Genomic DNA, 21667 nt, shown 5'->3' with positions numbered 1-21667 from the left:
TTCAGTGCTTAAGATGTTCTGATATCCTTTAGGTTTCATCTTCCGCCTGTGTTTCCTGGGATTGCAATAATACATTCTGAGCTTTCTGTAACATTTCTGAAATGCATTTTTTTCACAGATTAACAGTGCATACTTTGCTACTTATATCTTACCATTGTTTTCCCCCGCCATTCCTGAGAAGAAGGTTATGGGCTATCTTGGATGAGCTCGGCACTACTGACACATTGGGGTTTGCGTCCTCTGAAAATTGGGTGCAGTCGACGGAGTAGAAATCTGTGGGCTTGGTGTTGAATTTAGTGGGGCTTTTGAATGCAGGGAACAGATAGTTTAACAATGATAGACATGAAGGGTGTGTTGTGTCTGTGGCGGGTGGACACTTCAACGAGAAGTGTCCGTCAACAGGGCTCCACACTTAACTCCCCTGGGCGCTGTGCCGAAGCGTTACCCAAAGACAGCACAATTACACTGCCACCCTACTATAATAGAAGTCTAAAAAGGAAATGGTACTATTCACTGAGTAATTTCTGACCCGTTGCATGATTACACTACAGGATTCATTTTGAAGCACATATATGGGAGTACCCTTGTAATTATCTGACTAAAAATATAGCACTGCCATTTCTGGGTTGGTTTTTGAAGAGTGGTTGCATAAAACTTTATCAAGATGTTTAATACACTGTGCCTTGCTCTTCTTGGGCTGGATTGTTAGTGGGAAAATGAACTCAGCAATGTGATGGTTGCAATACCTTCCATCCCTGGCATGCTCAGTGCTCCGTGTGTGATTCTGCACAGGGCGTCTGAAATTCCCATAGCCGTCAGTCTTGATGCCAATGGAGTGGGAAGGGGTAGGAGGGAGAAGCAGGTCCCGGTGCCAGCCCCTTCCCACCCAGCCTGGCTTCCTTACTCCTCGGGGCTCTACACACCTGGTCTGGTCCCTAATTATTTTCTGCTTAACCACAGGGGTAAGCCAGAACATCCTCCCTGTTGTCTTGAACAAGCTGGTGGGGAGAGCAGAGGAGTAACTCCTTCCCCAAGATGCTCCTGGATACCGTCTGAATATATACAGCCTTTTGGTATAGGTTTGCCCCAAAGGTAGAGTCTGCTGCTGTCTGACAGGCTGCTCCTATCAAGAAGTCAAGCGCTGCTCTGGAAAACAGACTTGTCTTCATGTGGTAAGTTTGTTCTCCTAAACCTTGATCCCAAACCCACTGAAATCAACGGTGTTTTGAAGTCAATTTCCAGTTACTTCCATGCTCTGGAGATTAGATTTCACTGCCTTTTCAACCCTGGATCTCAACAATTCCTGACCACCTCACTCTGGCTCTTTTTTTCTCTACTGTGGGAAAAAAAAGACGCTATTTAACATGATGAGGTCTAAATAACTGGGCACTGTGCATGGAAACTACAGCTCTATTGTTAGCCCCATTTCACAGACAAGGAAGCTGTATCTGAAATGATACCTCCAAATTGCAGCAAAGCCAAGAATAGAATCCAAGTTTCATTCTGTAGATACCCTCGTACAAGGAAATATTTCAGCAAATATTTGCAGTTATTTCTGAACATCTTGCCTTATCCTTAGTCACTTGCAAATGCAGCCATGAACTAGAAGTGCTTCGTGTTCATTTTCCTATTGCATTACTTTTCTTTCATTTTCTTTCCTTTGTTAGTTGCAGTCATTAACAGTTTGTGAATAAATCAATTGTGGGTAAAAATATACTAATAAGTAATTGAGCCTTTTTATTCTGAGGCTGACTGAGCTAGAATACTACAGAGAAAATGACATTTTCAAACTGAAATGGAGTATTTTTTTTTGCAAAACTGAACTGACTCACAAGCCTCAACCCTCATAACTTTGACTAAGAATTAGGCTCCTTAAAAAAGCAGCTGAGACCCTTCGCCGGTTTTCCGTTACTGAGGAAGTATCCTTAGTTCAGCAACCAGGTAGGGAAGGCAGTTGGAGAGCTACATTGTAGGTGACACTTTGGAATCGTAGTTTTTTCGGTATTTATCAACGGCTGTATTTTCAGCTTGAAGGTACCAATGTTTTTGTGTCGCCTAATAAATTACAGAATGTTTACATGCAATTAGGTATGTGCCTACGGAGGAGAAGACACTGGGAAACAGTATTTTCCAGAGGCAGTAGCTAGTTCAGAGGCCCAGAGCCACTGCAGTAGCTGTTGTCAGGGAGGACTGAGTGGCAGTTCTAATTACCAGTGTCTGCACAGGTTTCTCATAGGAAGATACAAGCTGTCATGATCCCTTGCCAATCACATGAGAACTGACCTAGGGAGAACAGCAACTGAAGGTGAGTGTACATGTCCAATAAATTCAGTCCCCACTGCATTAGCTTATTTTTAGGATTGTCCTGAAAAGACATTCAGCCTGTATCATAAAACCTTCAACTGAGCAGAAAATATACAGAATGATGATGACTTTAAATTTGGGTTCATGCCCTCTGGGGCATGAATTCATAGTACTTCGGATATGATTTGATAATGTACTGAATGCTGAAGGAACGCAGAATCTGTAGATGAGTTCATAAAGACAGAGCATTTATGCAATGGCAATGCTCTCCTAATCAAAGGAAGCAAAAGAAATTTTAATCTTAATTTTACTGGAAACATTATTCTTAATTTGCAATGAAACCGTGCTTCCTATATAAGATAGTTCTCAGAAATAGGATGTTTAAAGTTAGGGCATAAATTTATGCATGCAACGGCTACGCCGTTTTCTGATTTTTCACCTTCTTCCATTGAATGTATTAGAGACTTGTTCTTGAACATAGTTTAGACAATACATGTGTCACCAGCAATGATGAATCAAAGAAAGAAAGCATCCAGAAAGGGAAGCTAACTAGACAGGTAGACCCTCATCAGCATCACATTCTGTTCTGCAGCTACAATAACAATAATTGAGTCAGACACATGGATTTTAAGTGCCTCTTAAAGAGGAAAGTTAGGGAGAGACACTGTGGAAAGAAAATTATATACTGAAATGTGGCATCTTAGTTTTGCAGCTGCCAACCTTGTTCTGTCAGTAGCCACAGCTGTTGCCTTTTCTTCTAAACTTAGCAGGGTATGGGTAAAACTAAAGCGAAGCAGGGCAGGCGCTTCAGCTGGTAAGGAGGTGTGGGTCCAAGTCCCTCAGTGTAATCAAAGGAAACCTTTAATTAGTTTTAACTCCTGAGAGGGAGGTATTTTATTTGTGTGGACAGAAGATGACACCCAGGGAGATGTGGGCCTGCCTCGTGTGGATGGATGCGCTCTCGGGATGCTCCTCGGCAGCCCTTCTGGCACCAGTTAGGTTTTTTCTAGTTTTGCTGTTCTGCTGCTTGCATTTCGTCCATCTTGGGCAGCAAGCTTCCTCAGTGTCAGCTTTCCCAATGACTGAAGGGGAATATTTGTCCAAAAAAGGAGGAAATCTAGTCTCTGGTTCTGCTGCTGATTAAATATGGTCTTTAGCATGTGGTCCTCAAGCCCGAAGTCAAACCTGGTGGATTTCAGATCTGGAGTGATGAAAAGTACAGGCTTGTTATAGCAGAACTTGATGCCATTGGTGACGGTTTTCAGTAAGAGTCTTGCAATACACTCACTGAATTTGTGTGGGGTTTTTTTATTTATTTTTTAAGTGTCAGCTTTGGATGGCATGAGACTAAGTACGAATATTAACTTCCTGATTTTTTTCCTGCCCTTGGGGTTGCAGAAGAAAATGTGAAGACATGACCCAACGTGCAAAACAAAAAATGCAAAGACCGAAACAAATCATCCACATTTGTGATTTTCTTTTTCTGTATTTTTTCTTTAAATGCAGTCTTACGCTTAAAAGCTAGTTCTCCGCTTTTTGATATGCTGGCTTGGGATTTTTGAGTGGTTTGCCTCTCCATGTGACAGTCACCTGCCAGTTACCCAAATGATTTGGGGTGGTGAATAAAATGCAGACGTAGATAACAGAAGACGTGTTTTCCCCCGAGTCCCATACTCTGTAGTAACCCTGGCCTTGGCATAAGGGCAAGAAGGGTGTTTATGGTGCAAAGGACTGCTAATGTAGCATTGGAGAACTGTAAGAACACCAAACCTGGGGTGGTTTTAACCTAAAAGAAATAGTCCTGGGTCAGAGATACCTGCTGAATATCTTTTAGCTCAGAGGGATGCAGTTGTCTCCTTCCAGCACAGAAGCTGGGAGTGATTTAACGTGAGGTAGGGGTAATCAGGAGAGAAGTGGGAATATAACTTAGCTGACAATATAGATGCGGCCTGTACTTACCTTATGGGCAAGCTTCACCAGGGGATCAAATATTCTCAGCACCAAGCAAGATAATGCTCGTTGATGCTGAACTATTGTATGAGCCACTGACTGCGAAGGAAGGACGGTCCTAAAGAAACAGAGGAAATGTGGATGTTTGTGTCATATACAGAAAATTCATCCTGGCCTGCGTGCCAGATGATATCCTTCCATCTGGTGAAGCTGAAGATGCTGAGAACCAGGATAGAAGGAAGGGGACCATACCCCAGTTAGAGCTAGCAAAATATGTAGTTGAATGAAATAAAATATTTCTTGAAAAATGATTGATGAAGACTAGAGCTCATAACTCCTGGGGTAATTTTGTCACTTTTATCTTCAGGGTGGAGATCACTACATGCCAGGCTGCATTCCTTCATAGCATCTGAATCATTCTTATTGTCTCCACAAGCTGAAAATGAGAAACAGACTGGCAGGAAAGTTAAAATTTTCAAGGTGGAAAGAGCAGGGAATAGCCTGATTTTATTTTTTTTTTGATTAAGAGTTCCTGTTGCATTTTTGCAGATAATAATACACTGGATTTTATGATTCCTCTATTTAAAACAAGACAAGAGTTTCCTATATTTTGAAGAGAAATAAGAGCACCTGAAAAAAGGGCTTACTCCAGTGCTGTCTACATCCAGCCTGGCTTTCTGTGTGCTGCACGGGGAAGAAATATTTCCAAGGCACCAGTGGTTGCCATATCCTGTATGCAAAAAGATTCCATAAATGTCTGAAAACAGATGGAATGCAACTTTGGAGGAATAAATGGATTTTTAATTTTCTGAACATTTTGGATTCCATCTGGTTGAAGTAACTAAGTGACCTAGTAGAATACTTTTACCTTTCTTGTATAATAGATAGAAACACAGCTTGCATTGCTAGTGACTGACACATTCCCCATTAATAGACGGGTTTTACTTGCTCGTACGTTTGCTTACTTTTAACTCTTTTGACTGCATGACGAGGGATGCCTGATGCACCTCTTCCTGTGTATCAGATCTAAATGTTGGCCCTCCCTCAAGTCATGATTTGGCCTTGCAGCCAGTAAGGAGGAATTCTAAACCATCCACCTAAGCCCACCTGACGGCAGTGGGAGCCTGAAGAGATAACATACCTTAGACTTATCTCCTTAATTTTTTTTGCTGCGAGCATTGGCACATGTCGAAAAGAAAAAAAAACCCAAAAACTCTTAATTTTTTGTCTTGTTTAAAGGCAAAGAATAAGAAGGAGTAGAGGCTTTGTGTACAGGTACCAGTGAGGTAGATTATTTCTATTTACTGCTCTTTTTGTTACTACCATTTAGAATGTTGTTAAACAAATAAGAATAAATACATGTGTGTTTTTAAACAGGAAATGAGCATTTCTCTATGAATAGGAAATACAGGCAACTTGAACTCACAAGAAAGAAGTCATAAACTATACAACTCTCTATAAAAAATGGGAGACCTAGGTTTATGGAAAGGACACCGTTTTTGTGCCTGCCTCAGTGAAAGCTAAAAAGCAAATCTCTTCACCCTCCTTGAAAGAGGTGAGTCTTTTGAATCGCTAATATCAAGCCTGTACTTACTAGTTGCTCTATTTATGAAGCTGATTATTTATGATTGCCATTCAGAAAGTTCCACTGAGAATAACTATTTCCGTGCTGATAAGTTCATAAGCAATAGTTAGTAGGATATTGACAATATGTTTGGTATTAGTTTTCATACTTTTTGGCACTTTGGAACATTTCTCAGGGTTCTTGCTATGAATATGGATGAAACATTCCAAAGAATGAGGAATAACAGCTCCCCCCTTTTTTTTTTTTTAAAGGACAGTAGTGATACTGTTTTCTGCTTCTGGAAGCAAGTATATTTGTGTTTCATTAAAAGCCATTGCATTTTAGGATCACAAATTTCAGTCTAGCACAAAGCCTGAAATCATTGAAAGATTTCACTTTTGCCCGACACATTAATGCTATGTAAAAAGTGCGTTTGCTCAGTCCTTAATAGGACAAAATATAGCATTTCCACACAAATCACTTTTATATAAATCTCTGGTCACTGTAACCCCATAATTCAAACTAGACTTCTTTCTTTTCCCTGAAATTTGTGATTATGAGCTTCTGACGGCTGGCAGGAACACACACTGATGCTGCCAGCAAAACTCTGGACGCGGTGCAGTCATGTTTTGAGCGTCTTTTGCTGGGATCCTGTAATAAGCTTGCCTTGTATGGCATCGAGACAATTGAATTCTCTTTTGCATTATACACTTCTATAATTGCATTACTGTCTCTGAAGCCTTTTTGACCCCATAAATGATTAAAACTGTTGTTACACAAACTTGGACTTGGGAGATGTATTTAAACCTCCTTACACAGAACGTAAGTGGCCGAAAGACTCACTGGCTGTGAGCATGGAGGGTTTGCTGTTTTGTGATTTTCTTAGAGTTTAGAGGTTTGTAAAAGAGAAGCCCATATCCTACTAATAGTACTGTTCGCATGTTCTCTCATTTGTATAATTGAGAAAATTACCAATATAATGAAAACAGCTCCATCTAAATAAGTTCTCTATCCACAGTTAATAAAATAGTATCTGCCCTCAGAGACCTGGAATTTCTCTGCAAACGCTTTTAGTTAAACAAAGCATTTTGTGTACCTACAGTAAATGTGATATTTATTTTTTCATTATTCATGAAACAACTTTAATGTCACTGCTGATTTTCCTGGTAGGATGTTCAGCTCCAGCATACTGGAGCTCATGCTGAGTTGTTGCTGAAGATGTCATTCACAATAAACATGAGCTGCTGTGACAATATGATGGCAGAAGGTGAAGAATCTCTTTTCTTGTGCAAGGGCGTGCATGTCTCTCTCTCTGTGTGTGAGAGGGAGAGAAAGAGATTTGATTGTGTTTACAAGATTCATTCGCGGCACAGCAGGCAGTAGTCACATTGTAATATTCACCTTAACACAGATAATTTGATTTTCAACCTGGTTATCATGCATTTAGACATAACGATACATGAAAATATATGCTTTAGCAGTGCATTTTAAACAAGGTTGCACACTTTAAATCGGAATATATTAGAAGTGAGCGTTGATTTTTGCAACTGCAGAAGTTGTGGAAAGCACAGTTCAGTGTAGGTTACAAAATTACTAAGAGGAAGTGAATTCTAATGGTGAGTCTTAGGGACTGCTACTGTTTCTGGGCTGAATTCCACAGGATGGGCTTCCCCAGGTTCGACATCTCTGAAGGTGTACAAGTTTTTCCCATTTGAGAGCGTCAGGCACTAATGGAATTTCTTTTCTGAGTCCCAGGTTGTCTCCTGACTGGAAAATGAGGAGTCAAAAAGTCCCACGGCCTTTCTGCCCTTTACACTGAAGGGAAAATGAACTGCCTGGTCATAGGACAAATGTTGTCTTGGGTCACCATCAAGATCCTGACCTTCTTAACTGATGTGACACACGGAAAGAGGTACGTTGATGCTTGTCAAGAGCAGACCCTCATTACTGCATCCTCGAGAAGCCTGAGAGATAAGGGGATCTCTCAGCAATTTAATTACAGTCATAACACACTGGCTTTCATGCAAGACAAAAAGGAATCTGCTGTTTGTGCTGGGAGATTTCAAGCTTGACTTAAATCTAAAGAGTGTGGACGTGGTTGGGCATGATTTTGTGAATCATCTACAGCACATTTGCAACAAACAAAAGCAGGCATAATTCTCCTGAAGTCAATAGGGTTGAGCGTGTTTATACGAATGGGGCATTTGGCCCAAATCCAGTTGGAGTCTTTGCAGTATCGCACCTCTGAATCTTCAGAGGTTTTCTTAGGATCATTAATATTGAGGCTGTATGGTACCCAAGGTAATTATCCATTACTGCTTGGGCTGGGCCCAGGAATTATTCCACAACATGTTGCCTCATTAGTATAATATAATGGAAAGAACAGAAACAAACGAGAAACTAGGAAAATAAGGGTGCTAAGAGGAGAAGGGTGTGAAGAAAACAAACACAGCGGGGTGAGGTCCTCCGATGGTGTAAATCAGCGCAGCACTATCACCTTCTGTGAGGCTTTGCCAATTTACACCCTGTGATGCTCTGGCCCATGATTATTAGGAAAGTATGTTGTTGATATGCTCTATAATGGCTTCCATTACCAGCCCATGCTAAAAGAAGCAGCTGGTGAAAGTTATGTTTATGTTCCACAGATGGATCGGCAACGGCAGAGACATAGCTCTGTGTCTGGTAAACAGGTGTTTGACTTTATATTTGCTAGCTAGCCAGAAGAAGTCGGATTCTTGGTGAGGAGTGTAGGCAAAGAGATCAATTTAGTTCCTGAAAAGGAAGAAACAATTCTTTTTGGTTGCACTTCACCTTCTTTTTGAATGGTGAGTAGTGTCCTGAAACGAATCCTGCCTTTTATCAGCTTAGTCTAAGTGTCCTGGAAGAAAAATTAAGAGGGGAAAAAATCCCAAAACTAATGGGGAATATTCAAATACTAGTATCTCACCTCCTTCCTTTCTTGCTTGTTTTCAGGAGGAGAAGGAAGCACTTTGGCTTCAGACAAAGTGAAAGGTGCCTATAATGGACTCAAAACTTCCCGTGCCAGAGGAGCAACTTCAGCAGTTGCTGGAGTGCAGAACAGGACTAGTTGAAATTACAGTGGAGATTAGCTATGCCTTTGCTGGGAAGTGGAAATATAATAATCTTTTTAATAAGAAATGTTTTGCAAACCAACTCCAACACCTGTAAATTTAATACTTACGGGTGCACAGCCAGTGCAGAAAGAGAACAATTGCTTTTCAGCTTACTGAAAACAAACCATTTATTTTGACTGTGTTTATTCATTCTTGATTGCTCAGAAAACCAAAAAGCGACTGGGATTTTTTCTGGTCCCTGGATGACAAATACTTCTAGATAGAAGAATGACAACATGTAAATTCCTGGGTGAATATCATTCAGGCTACAATTCCTTAAACTCTGAGGGTTTGGGAGCATTTTCACGGATACCCAGCAGTAGGCTGAATACTCATTAATAACTAATCTTATGACTCTGTGAATCATAGTGATCCAGATTCAGTGTTTCTAGTTGCAAATCAGGTTATTATTTTACTCTTTGACCAGCTCTAGGGAAAGCTCCTTAATATGTAATGCAAAGAAGTAGCCTAAGGGAATAGAGCAGGCTGGCAGCATTTGCCTACAACTTTCCCACACTGCTACCGGGTGTTGATCCTTCTGGCAGAAGGTTAAATGCATCCTGCTGAGTCCTTGAAACCGGTGGCCAAGGTGGCCGCAAGTGGTTCTCCAAGACAAGAGATGACCCAGAGAGCAGGAAGACCAGCTGGGATGGCTGGAGAACCCCGGGTAGGTCTGAAGAGAAGTTCACCCTCAGCGTTGTTAACTTGTTACCACGCCTGTTTTATTGAAACCAAACTCCTCAAAGGGGCGGCTTTGGAATTGGCGCGTTATGTCGGGAAGGTAGCTGTTTAAATGAAGTGTGAGCAGCGTGTGTTTTTGAGCTTCTGTTGTAGATGTAATATATGAAGGAATAGTGAGAGCAGCAGGTGTTGTCGAAATTTATGGAGGAGCAGCAAGCCCAGGCGGCAGCCCTACAGGAAGAGCAGCGACAGTTACCGCAGCAGATGGTCTCAAGAATTATGAACGTGGGACCTATCCCCAGCTGCCCCTATAACCCACTTCTTGAGCAGGAACCAACAAGACGTTCAGTCCAGGCCTACATGGTCAACTTGAGCAGCGAGACTGGGGGCTGTCAGGGGGAATGAGCCACTCTAGATCCATGCTGAACAAGCCCAACCCAAGCTGTGCATATTGATCTCTGAGCAGTGGTTCTGCTGCCGACTAGGCGAGGTACATCTTGAACCAGTTGGGAATCCCAGAATAGAAGTACTGATAAAGGCTCATGGAGGAATTTAACTACCCAGACATCTGTTGAGTAACAAATACAGCTGAACATGCATCATCGCAGAGGTTCCTAAATTATAGTGAAGACAACTTTATGATCCAGAAAGTAGAGACTCCTGAGGAGAAGCCATCCTGGATCTACAGGAGTATATTAATGAAATTTGCAGATGAAACTTTGCAAGTGCATTAAAAATACAGCAGCACTGTGTTTTAGGATTGACTTTAGCAGAGTATCGTATGTCTGCAGAATGGACTGTCTTCTCATCCGTTTATTCAATTTTACTGTTTCACAAGTAAACGAAAGTTCAAGCCTACCTTCTCCTGTCTCTAAACCTGTTTGCGTCATCCTTGCACACAAAACATTTGAGATCTGCAGACTCTTAACTACTGTGCTTTGCAAACATCTCTGTTGGACAACATATGGCTCATGACAGAGACCGGGAGAATTAGAAAAGCAGATAGATACTAGCACTATGCCTGTTCCTCCAAAAATGCAAGTGCATACCTTTGCAGAAAAAAAATCATTTGAAACAAATGTTGAAGAGGATGAGGAATCTTAAGAAGCAGAAATATTGAAAAGATAATAATGAACAGCAAATAAGGCATGAGTTTTCAATAAGGCACAATAGCAAAAGGGGCCTATAAAATTTTGGAGTACAAACAAAGAGATATTACATCACAGAGTAAAGTTCAAATAGGGCTTTTTTTCCCCCCTGCTTGGTTGCAGGAGACATAAAATAGGCTAGTGCACCGAAATGAGCAACAAAAAGGTTACGCTGATTATAATGATGAACTACTGACAGTAAGACTGATGACTTTTTGAAAAATCTTCTAGAAGTTTTGATTTACAGTGACACTGGAAAAAGGAAAACCAAACAAAAAGCCCACAAAACTTGATTTTTATCCTGAAGCAAGGGAATCTGTGAAATCTTTGGGGAAAAAATTCTCTTAAAATTTCCCACATAAATCAGCTAATCTTTGCCATCCTCAAAGAAAAAGCAGCCCTGAATGAATCCTGCTTCATTCCTCAGATTTAATACAGGGATAATGCCAGGTTTTCTCTCTAATGATTCATTTCCTTACATCTGGAGAATGTGTCTTTTGAAAATTTAGGGGAAAAAAAAACCCAAGGATTTTTGGTGGGGTTTTTTTTTCCTCTCTTGCCAAGTTTTAATTTGATGCATTCATTTCTCCATTACCGTTCTGTCCCAAAGTTTATTGTCTCAAACACTATGCAGCAAAATCTTTTTCTCATCTCTTCAGGAAGGTAACGTTTCAATTTAGATTTGTAATAGCAAGGTATGATCATCTCAGCGGGATGGTAACCTTAGTAATCTTCCTGCTAAAAACCTGTTCATTAGCTTTATGATAAAATATGCCTGTGTTATAAATATTTCCAGAAAAGAACAGAACTTTTCACTTGTCTACATTAATGCTGACATCTGCTATAGGTCACACAGAGAAAGAAATCTACCTCCAAAAGTGATTCCAATTCAGCATTGTATTAAGACTATTATCAAATAATTCCACTCCACCCAATCAAGGGCTTTCTCCGCATCTAATGCTAATAACATTCATGGTCTCGAGCCTTTGCTTTTTCGAAGATTTTAGCCTCCCCAAAGCATCACCTAAAAGGTCACTGAGGGGTCAGGGAGCATTCAGGTCTTTGATGAGAAAGAACCAAGAGCTCCTTTTAATCTTAATATTCAACTTTAGTACACACACACACAAAAGAATAAATAATTTCAGGAAGACTGGTCTCAGGCCAGGCACAAGCAATAGTGGAAGACTTTTCTTGTCAAAGGTGCAATCTAAGAACTACCTTTGCAAGCAAGGAATTTGGAAGGAGATGAAAAAATGAATGAGAATCCCTCTCTGGTTATTATTTCTGTCTGAGTTCCACTTTGAATTGGACTCAGACAAAGAAGATTGGAGACAAGCATGCTATCAACAAGATAGCAGCAGTGATATACAAACCACCACTAATGAACTCCCTTTATATGTCCAGGGAGCCCTCCTAAAGAAAGCCTACAAATGCCCGCCTGAAGGCTCTTCTTGCTTCAGGCCGGATGGATTTGTTTGCTGTTCTTGCTCAAAGTTAATTTGTAATCTACAAAACCAGTCTCCTATTAAGAGACAGAAACAAAACCTAAAGGTAAAAAAACAGTGACAGAATCTCTATCAATCCGAAGCTTCAATTTTTCTGTCTGCTGCACCTGAACGGGCGTGGGCAGTCACTGGACTGAGCCTCTTCAAGGTTTCAGCACAGCAGTGGAAACAAAGGCCAGTAAGAAAAGTCACTTGTGAATCCCCGTTTCTATGAGGGAAGGTATAAAAGGCTCTGAACTGTCCCTGAGCAAGGTTATTAACTTGAAAAGTACTTAGCTGAAAGTCTTTCCTGGTGCATTGACTCATGCCCTCCACTTCAGCAAAGCCAGATTACAGTGATTTGCCAACGATTTTGCAGCTGCAAAATGCAGGAAGGTATTTTAATTGCATTTTCCCCTGTGATCAGTTCTCTTGCCATATTCTGTGGTTGAAATCTTATTGGAATGCTTTAAATAGAACAAAGACTTGGTCGGCTGTTCTGCCCCGTCACCCTTCCTCTTCCCATCCAAACTGGTGCAGGTTGTTCAGATGGAAATGCTACTTTTATCTAAAAGGCTTTTCGTCTAAAAAGTGACTGCAGATGAACAGTGCCGACAGGAACTCTTCATAATCACTGGCTGGGCTTTTCGCACTCGATGTACGTTTCCCGAAGGAAGGGCACTGCAAAATTTGTATCAAGTTTGGAAACGGAGTGGTGAACTGACTTCAGAGCCATCAATAGGCTGATTTACCCCAGCTGAAGTTCCTGAGCTGCACAAAAATACCCCTTACATTATATGTGAATCAGCTGTTTAGTAATCAGCAGGATCCAGATTCTGGTGGTTTTACTTCCACAAAAGGCAGGAAGAAGGTTTTTATCACATTTTGCTTTGTGTTCAGCTCTGAAGCCTTACTGGCAGATGAAATTTCAACTCACTCCGATTTGCATTAATACAAAGATGGTTAAACTATTTGCTTTCTTCTTGCTCTTCACCCATATATACTCACCTTGAGTAGGAAGAGTATCTATAACTTGCCTCGTTCACCTTAATGGCCCGTCTGGTGGAGGTGCAGAGATGATGGTCCTCAGGTCCCTGAACAGCCTGTTGAGGGACGTGGCCTCTTCCCTTACATCTCCTGAATTGCCTCTGGAGCAGCTCACCTCTTTCTGTCAAATAAGCCCCACATTTCTGTTACCTGCCTGAGGTTGACACCTCTCCTGCAAAGTCACAAAGAAGTATTTATGATCAGATACCAGTTCCCATGAAATGTTTGTGTGGAAGCAGGATTTCTGCTGAGGAGGAGGAGCGGGGGTGGAAGCACGGGTTGATTAGGTCCCCTTGGTTAGATTGGATCTAGTTCCTATCTTGTGCTAATCCACCCCAGACTCCTGGCGGTAAGATCCAAAGCAGCATAAAGCAGATAACAGGAGAAGGCAGAGGGGGCTGGTCAGGGGTGTTTGTAAATAAATCTGGAACCTGGGATCTGCAGCCTGCTTGGTTATGGTTTTGTGAAAACACAATTACAGCATAAAATGAAAGCAGGCTGTGCAATGAAAACAAGAGGAATGCCATCACCCAGGTTGGCTTGTACTGCAAACCACCCTGGTCAATCATCCGAGATGAATGGAGGTATCCGCTGAATAACCTCACTTTGCAACTTTTATGTGAAGGCTTGATAAATGAAGTCAGGGAGAGGTACAAGAAAGTGATTAAAACCAGCCTGCGCAAAAGGCAATGATAACCTCCCTGAGCTTGAAACTTTTTTTCCCTTCTGCCTGAGTTTGTTGGATAATTAACCCTTTCGTCCTTTGGTCTCTGTACACAAACATTTGTATATTCCTACAAAGCAGCTGCATCTTGGCAGGCAATTTGTCACTGGTAATAAATTAGACCCAGTGGCAAGGCCAACCACTTCCAATGGGGATGCTTACAACCAGGTACTGTGATCTGGAGTTTTGTAGTGGCCTCGCTGGAGCAGAAGACCTTTTCCAAAGTTTAGCTCACTCATTTCTTGTCTCTGGGCTCTCTAAGCTGCCCAGTATCTCACTTGGCGACTCCTTCCCTTCTGGAAGAACGTGCCCCATGCCACGCTGGCCAAATAGTTTGAGGGCGTGCCAGTCTCTTGTCATAGTGAGCTTGAATGGGATATTATCAGGAAGAAATTTTTCACTATGAGGGTGGTGAGACGCTGGCCCAGGTTGCCCAGAGAAGCTGTGGCTGCCCCATCCCTGGAGGTGTTCAAGGCCAGGCTGGATGGGGCTTTGAGCAACCTGATCTAGTGGGAGGTGTCCCTGCGCAGGGCAGGGGGGTTGGAATTAGGTGATCTTTAAGGTTCCTTACAACCTAAACTATTCTATGATTATTGTTACTAAAGCAAAAGGCAGTTCTAGCATTATTGTCAGGCAGGGGCCAGGATTTCTCATTGTGGACCTGGAACCATCATCTGTAATCCCTTGTGGTAGAATTATTTACTGATTTTTAGGATGACCAGAGTATGCAGAAAAGAATTTTACCCACATGTGCCATAGTTGGAGATCAATAGATTTCCCATCCCTAGTTACAGTCCATTGTGCTTCTAGGTGTTAAAAAGAAAGGGGTCTCACAAGCAGACCCTGCCCAAATGTGGTCTGAGGCAGCTGCTTATGGTTTGGTTGCTTCATTTTTGGTCTGCCCAGCCACATTAAGATACCAAATCAGGCACTTACAGACAAACGTCTGTCGAGAGTCTGAGTCTGAGATGGGCTCTCGGGTGGAGATCTAGAAGTGAGCACTAACAAAACACACAGAAGCTTTCTTGCCTGTCAGAGAAATAAGCTTTTCTATGGGGAACACCCCCCCCTCCCCGGACGTAGCCCAAACAACGGCAGCAGCCCCACTGCCTGTATCGAACAAAGCTCTTTAAACCCTTACCGAGAAGCAAAATCTCGGCTGAGAAATGTCAACAGAGCTTTTACGACAGCCTGAAAATTAATTGTCCTCTGAAATGGCAGTCCTCAATTTAGGCTTAATCTCTCTTGCATTACTCAGGTAGCTATTGTGAAGTATCACCCCGCTTGCTGCTCTCGCTGACAGTTTCTATATCCCTTCACCACGCCCACTGGAAGGAAAACAATCACATAAATCCCTCTTGCAGGGCATGCTCAAACTCGTTTCTTATTGTGGGGCAAATTTATGGTCGCATTTACTATGTAGTCTTTAAAGGGGACTGGCTGGTGGTTGAAGGTCTAAAATTACAGATGACCTGGGTGTAAGCAAAAGTGGATTTGTTAAAAAATCTGTATTTAAGGAAGGAGGGAAGGGGGTGAGAGAGGAGAGCTAGATGGTCCCTGTGTAGTTTATGACTTTTCCTAAAAAAAAAAAAATAAAAAAATAAAAATAAACCTTCAAGAAAAGTAGAAAAGCAGTTTTCGTTCTGCGGCTCTAAATATCTGTTTATCCCACTGCCATGATGTGAGCATGCCCAGTTGGGATGATTTAGCACTCTGCTGATGACTACCAACGGAAGGACTTCATGTGAAAAGGTAGTCTGCCACGGCTAATGGGCTCTTGTTTCAAAGGGATGCTGTGTGTACATTACTAGTGTATGGAGAAGGTGCAGAAAGGCCTCGGCAGACATTAGGAATGGAGTGTTGTTGATGATGAAAAGGCACTTTGCTGTTGAGGGAATGGTGGGAGAGAAAAGGCGTATCTGTCTTTTTGATTAGAAATGCATGCTTCCTTTCATCATCTGAGCTGAAAAATTGGCTTCTGCTCTTGGTTTATGAAACCATTTTTCTTTTCCCTTCCTTCCCAGGTTTGCAAACTCTTTAATAAATTAGTTACTGTGAGGTGCATGGGTGCAACAATCACCTTAGAGGCTTTTCCCAAATGCATCTTTAATATTTTATAAGTATTTAAATAGATTTATTCAATGTGAACAGCCTGATTTATTAACACTGGCACTCTGGCATGGAAAGTGGGTTCAATACAAATTATGTTGTGTCAGAAATTTTTAGCAGCTAGATCTCAATTTACCAATGGATTCTTGGAAGTCAGGAAATAATAGGATCCACCCCATGTTAATATTTAATCAGGCTTTGGTGCCAGATAGGAGAAGCTGTCGAATGAACGAGACGCAATGAGGGGAGCCCTGTATTACATTAAAATACATCATGTGTGTTCACTTCTTAAATGTGGGGGGAGAAGTGGGCCAGTTATTGTGGCAAGTGAGAGGTTCAAACCTGACGCTGAATAAAGATGCTTTGTCAGGCTCTAAGAGCTGGCCAGATGAAGTTAAAGTAGCCACGTGTGGGAAACCTCAGCGACCAGGTGTGAAACTTGTTTCCCTTTTGATGTCTGGGGTCCGAGATATACCTTTCTTTGTGCAGATTCAGAAAATAATGTATGGCAACATAAACGCTGAACCCGACATGGTAGCAGAGCTGCTTTGTAAAGCACTTTGTAATGATGCAACGAGGAGGTTGCTACCAAACCTGATACTGTCCTACATAACTAGTGTACCAAGGGGCAGGGAAAGGGTGGGTTTACCCATCCTCTGTAGGTCAGTACACTGTAGGTTACTGTTTTGAATTACCCAAAATTCATTTTCACTCTGAAGTGCCATGTAAGATTATTTTTATTTAGCCTGGTACATTACCCTCATAAAAACAAATTGGTTTTATTTCTGTATGGGACCACCAAACCACTTTCTCATTGCAGATTTTGGGTGTAAATTTAAAATGCAAGGAAGCTCGGAAGCAAAGTTTTCCACAGTAGTGTTCACTCACTTGAATGGAATAGATGAACGTAAGGGCACAGTTGCAAAATAGCTCTGCACGTCAGCGGGGCTTTCCTAAATCACTGCACCCAGTGTGGAGCGATTCAGATGAGCTAGGAGCCTGCTCAAAAACTGGCAGCATCTCATTTCTGCTGAGTACCACTGACACAGCCCCCCAGTCCGCCCCGCCAGGCAGGGGCTAAATAGGTGAATGAAGAGCAAAAGAAGAAAGCTTCAGCCAGCCACAGTGGGACCGATACCGGATAAAGAGGAGAAAAGAGGACATCTCAGATGCCACGGATCTTTTCCTGGAATATTTCAGGATGACCCAGCAATGAAGAAACCCTCCAGTGGTCAAGACTGCCTAGCCATAATTGCATGCTCATGTGCAAGGGTTGAGTTCTTTGGAGGGTGTGAACTAGAGTAGTGTGGTTGAAGTGCCTGGAATAACACTGGTGGGCACTGGCTGAAGTTTTGGCCTGTAGCTGAAGTCCTGGTGACAGTGAGCTAGTCTTTTGGTAGGAAGTTCATTCGTTTCCTTTTCTCACTTAACGATGTGTATTTGTATCCCTTTAAATATGTAGCGTGTTTAGTTTCCCTGTGTGATTGCTTTATTTAAAGAAAGAAGAGATGAACTGCTAGTCCTTTGTGATGTTAATATTAAGAAAATTGGACGATGCCCCAGTAAGATGACTGGCTCAAGACAAGGGGCTACTCTGCACATCTGGTTCTCTCAAAGTTTGGTTGGAATGGTTTATTGTAAGGTTAGATTACCAGGGATTACCTTAGTTTGTGCTGCTGGTATCAGGAGGGGGAAGATAAACCGAGGAGTGGAGCAGAACACTATGTGTGATTTCTTTATGCTGTTTAAGGTGAAGTTGAATTTGTTTTTGTGGAGCGTACACCTGAGAATGTTTTGATGTGATGGTATTAGATCCAGAGCAGGGTCAGCTCTGTTTTATAGATCTCCACCTAATCTGCCACAAAGCAGGCTGGCTGCTCAGGATGGAATGAATGGTAGTAGTTTTAGCTATTATTAATATATACTTATGCAGTTCCTGAAGAGTAAACAGAGATATGACCTACAGAGTTGCAGCTGTATCAGCTGTGAGAACAATTATAGTTCAGAAAAGAATAAACCTTTTTTTTTCATTCCAGGGAGGGAGTGTGTCCCTTGGCATACAGGATTATATGGTCACAGGTTTTGAGGACGGCAAGTCCAGATTTCTGCTGAAGTATCGGCCATGCTTGCCTGCCTCAGGGCTGCAGCTATTTAGGAGTTACCTGTGCTTTGGTGAGTAAGGAGGTATGTCTTTCTGCTTTAGCTTATTAAACCAATCTACAGTTTAGGCTATCGTTTGCTTCTTATGTGGTGCAAAAAAATGCATGCAGCAAAGTTAACCTCTAAAGTCATTGATTTGCTTTTTTAAACCACTGCCATTTTTAGCATCTATTATCAACGTTCTTAGTAATGGCGTGTTAAGTCTTCACTGTGACGCGTTATGTCCGAGCAAGGTGATCTCTTTGTTAGGCATTTTGATAGAGTCACAAGCAAAGAAGATTCTAGTACTTTTATCTCAGGAAACGAATACGATCACCTACTCCAAACTCAAATACATATGGATAGATTTTTCTTATATTTTTTTCAAGTTGAGGCTAGATGGGGAAGAAATAGAGGAGAGAATATCAGAGGGAATAGGGCAAGTTTCACAATTCAAATATATGAAGCTTAACTATATTGGTATTAGGAAAAATATTAGGAAAACATTGTAGAAAGTTAAAGAAAGTGGTACTGGTTTTTCAGCTAAGTCTCACTGTTCAAAAGTTCACCTGGACTTCTAGAGAATTTGACCAGCTAGAAATATGCCTGAAGGCCCCAAAATTTCATCCCCTTTCTTCAGAAAGGAGACAGCAATTGAAAGAGAGGAAGAGCTTCTGCAGTCTTCCACTGGGCCTTTCCTGGAGAAATGGTCTCGCTCAGGTCTTTAGGACAGTTACAAGGTACTACTTTCTGCACGAGTGAGGCCAAAGTGGTTATCTCAAAAATCTGAATGTGATTTTAATTATAGCTTTTATTATTGGAACAGCTGTAACCAAGATTGTAACAGTCAATTATATATGGAGCTTTATTGGCAAAGGGTGCTTAATATTAAACAATCATTGCTAACCGTGAACATACCTGATATAATAACGAACTTTATTTGGAAGATCAGCGTGAGATAAAGGAGTTAAATTTAGCTGTACAGCCTGTAACAATAACAGGAGGGGATATCGTGAATTCATTTTATTTGGAAACAGAAAACTCTGAATGTTGTTAGATTATCTTTTTGAGAGCATAAAGTAAATGTTTGGTAACCAGAGATTTGTATTGCTGGAGAGAATCACTTTCACTAAAGCTACAGTAACCAAATGTTTAAATGTGCAGGGCTGAACTGTCAAAGCATGTAACAACATCTTTAAATAAAATGGAAGCGGCAAGAGCTGCCTTTATCAGTGTCCTCTTCTGACAACTGCTTACGGTTCAATTCTGTTCCTGTTGAAGTCAGTGGAGAATCTCCTGGTAACCTGCAGTGATTCATGGCACGGACCTTACCAGGGAAAAAAGGAGAGGTCCCAAAGCACCAAGAAAGGTGCGCTGCTGTCCCACAGCACGGGAGTTGTTTACACCCCGCAGAGCGATATTGCCGACCTGCAGCATTCAGAATTGTGGCTCGAGGCCCTTACAAGAGCCACGTCGAAGACAAAAGCCTTACACCCCCCCAGGAGATGTTTTTTCAGTCTTCCAGTTCTAAGTCACTGGTCATCTTTGGCAGTTTTAATACCTAGGTTTTCAGCTTAACCAAAGGCTCAGAAAACCACTTATGCTATTTTTAGTTTTTTTTAATTAAAGCTGACAATCTGCGATAACCAACGGTAGGCTCAAATCAGAAAGGCTCATGTGGCAAAATCTGCCCTAACCCCACAGCCATGAAGCACTGAGAAAGTAAATGTGGGCTGGGCCATATTCATGGTACAGACAGGTTTTTTTGTTGTGTTTTTTTTATTTTATTTTATTTTAACTTTATATTTGTGTCTGGCTGCGTGGACTCTTTGGCCGAAAGTGTATTCCTGGTGCAAGCAAGGAGGCAGGATGGCAAGCGCCCATGGGATGCGGGGATGAGGCAGGCTGCCCTCGGCATCCCCGGGACCCCCTGAGGTGGGTTTTACCCACACCCATTGCCCAGACCCCACTTCCACGCTGGCAGGAGGACAAGCCATGTCTCCTCTTTTCAGTCTCATTTGTTAAATTCTCAGAGGCCGAACTGGGAGCCAGCATTTTGAATTCGTATTTGGGCTTGGGTCTTTCTCTTCAATGCCACTCTCCCTCTGATTGCCACTGTTGGGACCTGATGGACCAATATTCTGCAAACAGACGGTGTCTTCATCAGCATGTATACTGAAATACTCCAACCAGAGCTCCCTCCTGCTTCTCGTTTTCCAAAATGCAGCTCAAATCCTTAATTGGGTAACCTGAACTTCTCTGTAATCTACATATCAGTGTGTGTGGATCTAATGGACATGTCAGTGCTATGTACAGTAACACTTTTAAGTCATATAATGGCCCTGCTCACGAGAAGAATAAACACACCGTGCAATTTAACTGCAAACCGGGGGGATACAAAGGAGAATGGTCGCTGAAAGGTTATCTACAATGTAAAAGCAGTTATTTTCCTTTTGCAGATTTTGGGGGCGATCTGCAGCAGCAGTATTCACCTTAATTTTGAGAACTGATGGTCTAATCATGTCATCTGAATGGTGGGGGGAGAAGAAAGGAAATAGAGAGAATTTCTTCTTGCAAGCGCTTTTCAGCTTTTAAGAGGCTTTTGTGTCACCTGTGCAAGCCCACAATTGGATATTGCGGAGTAGAGTACTTTTATGCAGAGAAAAGGATTAGGAAAAAACCCCAAAGGTGTGAAATATAACAAAAGGCAGTATTTGGAATTGCAGTGTTAGGAGACACAGCTGAAGTCAATGGGAGTTTGATCCATGAAAGCACAGCAGGAACGCGCCATATATAGGAAAGCACAATCTGTCAAAATTAAGTGTGTAGTTTATGGTATGCTTTTTGTTTGAAATAACATATTACCTCCTATTTATAGTAAAGCAGACTAAACAGTTCTATATGTCTGCATTTAAGGTTTTCAGACAGAGAGTAAGGGCACCTTTTACCTGGAAATTGTAGAGTCAGAGCTCAAAATTGTTAGCAGTGATATAAATGAATACCTGTGATTTTACAGGCATATAAATCTCAAGCTTCTGCTTACATAGCCCCGTGCTGTCTGCAGTATTGGCTGGATCTGAAGATCACTGCTGGAGGACTACTAGGAAACAAATGAACTCGCAATGCATAGCATCTTAAAGGAAACTATAAATGGGATAGGTCAAGGACTAGGCATGTAAGCGACAGGAAAAAAATCTTCCTTTTAGTTTATACAACTCCTGCTTCCATGTCTGTGCAGATTCCTAATAAGGAATAGTAACTTTTTGAGGCACTAGGCCTGTACATATTTCCTGACCTTATAATTCTCACAGTTCTAGACATTCCAAGGTAGGGGGTCATTCAGACAGAGTTGTAATTTCTTGTGCATATTTATTTCCAAAGTA

At 41.7% G+C, this 21667-nt stretch overlaps 1 long non-coding RNA gene across 1 annotated transcript; it reads left to right on the top strand.

Annotated features, from left to right (window-relative positions):
* The first annotated feature begins 2225 nt into the window (after positions 1-2225).
* LOC128907821 (uncharacterized) lies at positions 2226-7688 on the top strand. The gene is made up of 3 exons (XR_008465753.1): positions 2226-2305; positions 5632-5809; positions 7574-7688. It is a non-coding gene; the product is annotated as an uncharacterized LOC128907821 (long non-coding RNA).
* Positions 7689-21667: the final 13979 nt, after the last annotated feature.

The sequence above is a fragment of the Rissa tridactyla genome, chromosome 3 (genome assembly GCF_028500815.1).
Source record: "Rissa tridactyla isolate bRisTri1 chromosome 3, bRisTri1.patW.cur.20221130, whole genome shotgun sequence".
Classification (NCBI taxonomy): domain Eukaryota; kingdom Metazoa; phylum Chordata; class Aves; order Charadriiformes; family Laridae; genus Rissa; species Rissa tridactyla.
This window is presented reverse-complemented; position numbering and strand designations above follow the sequence as displayed.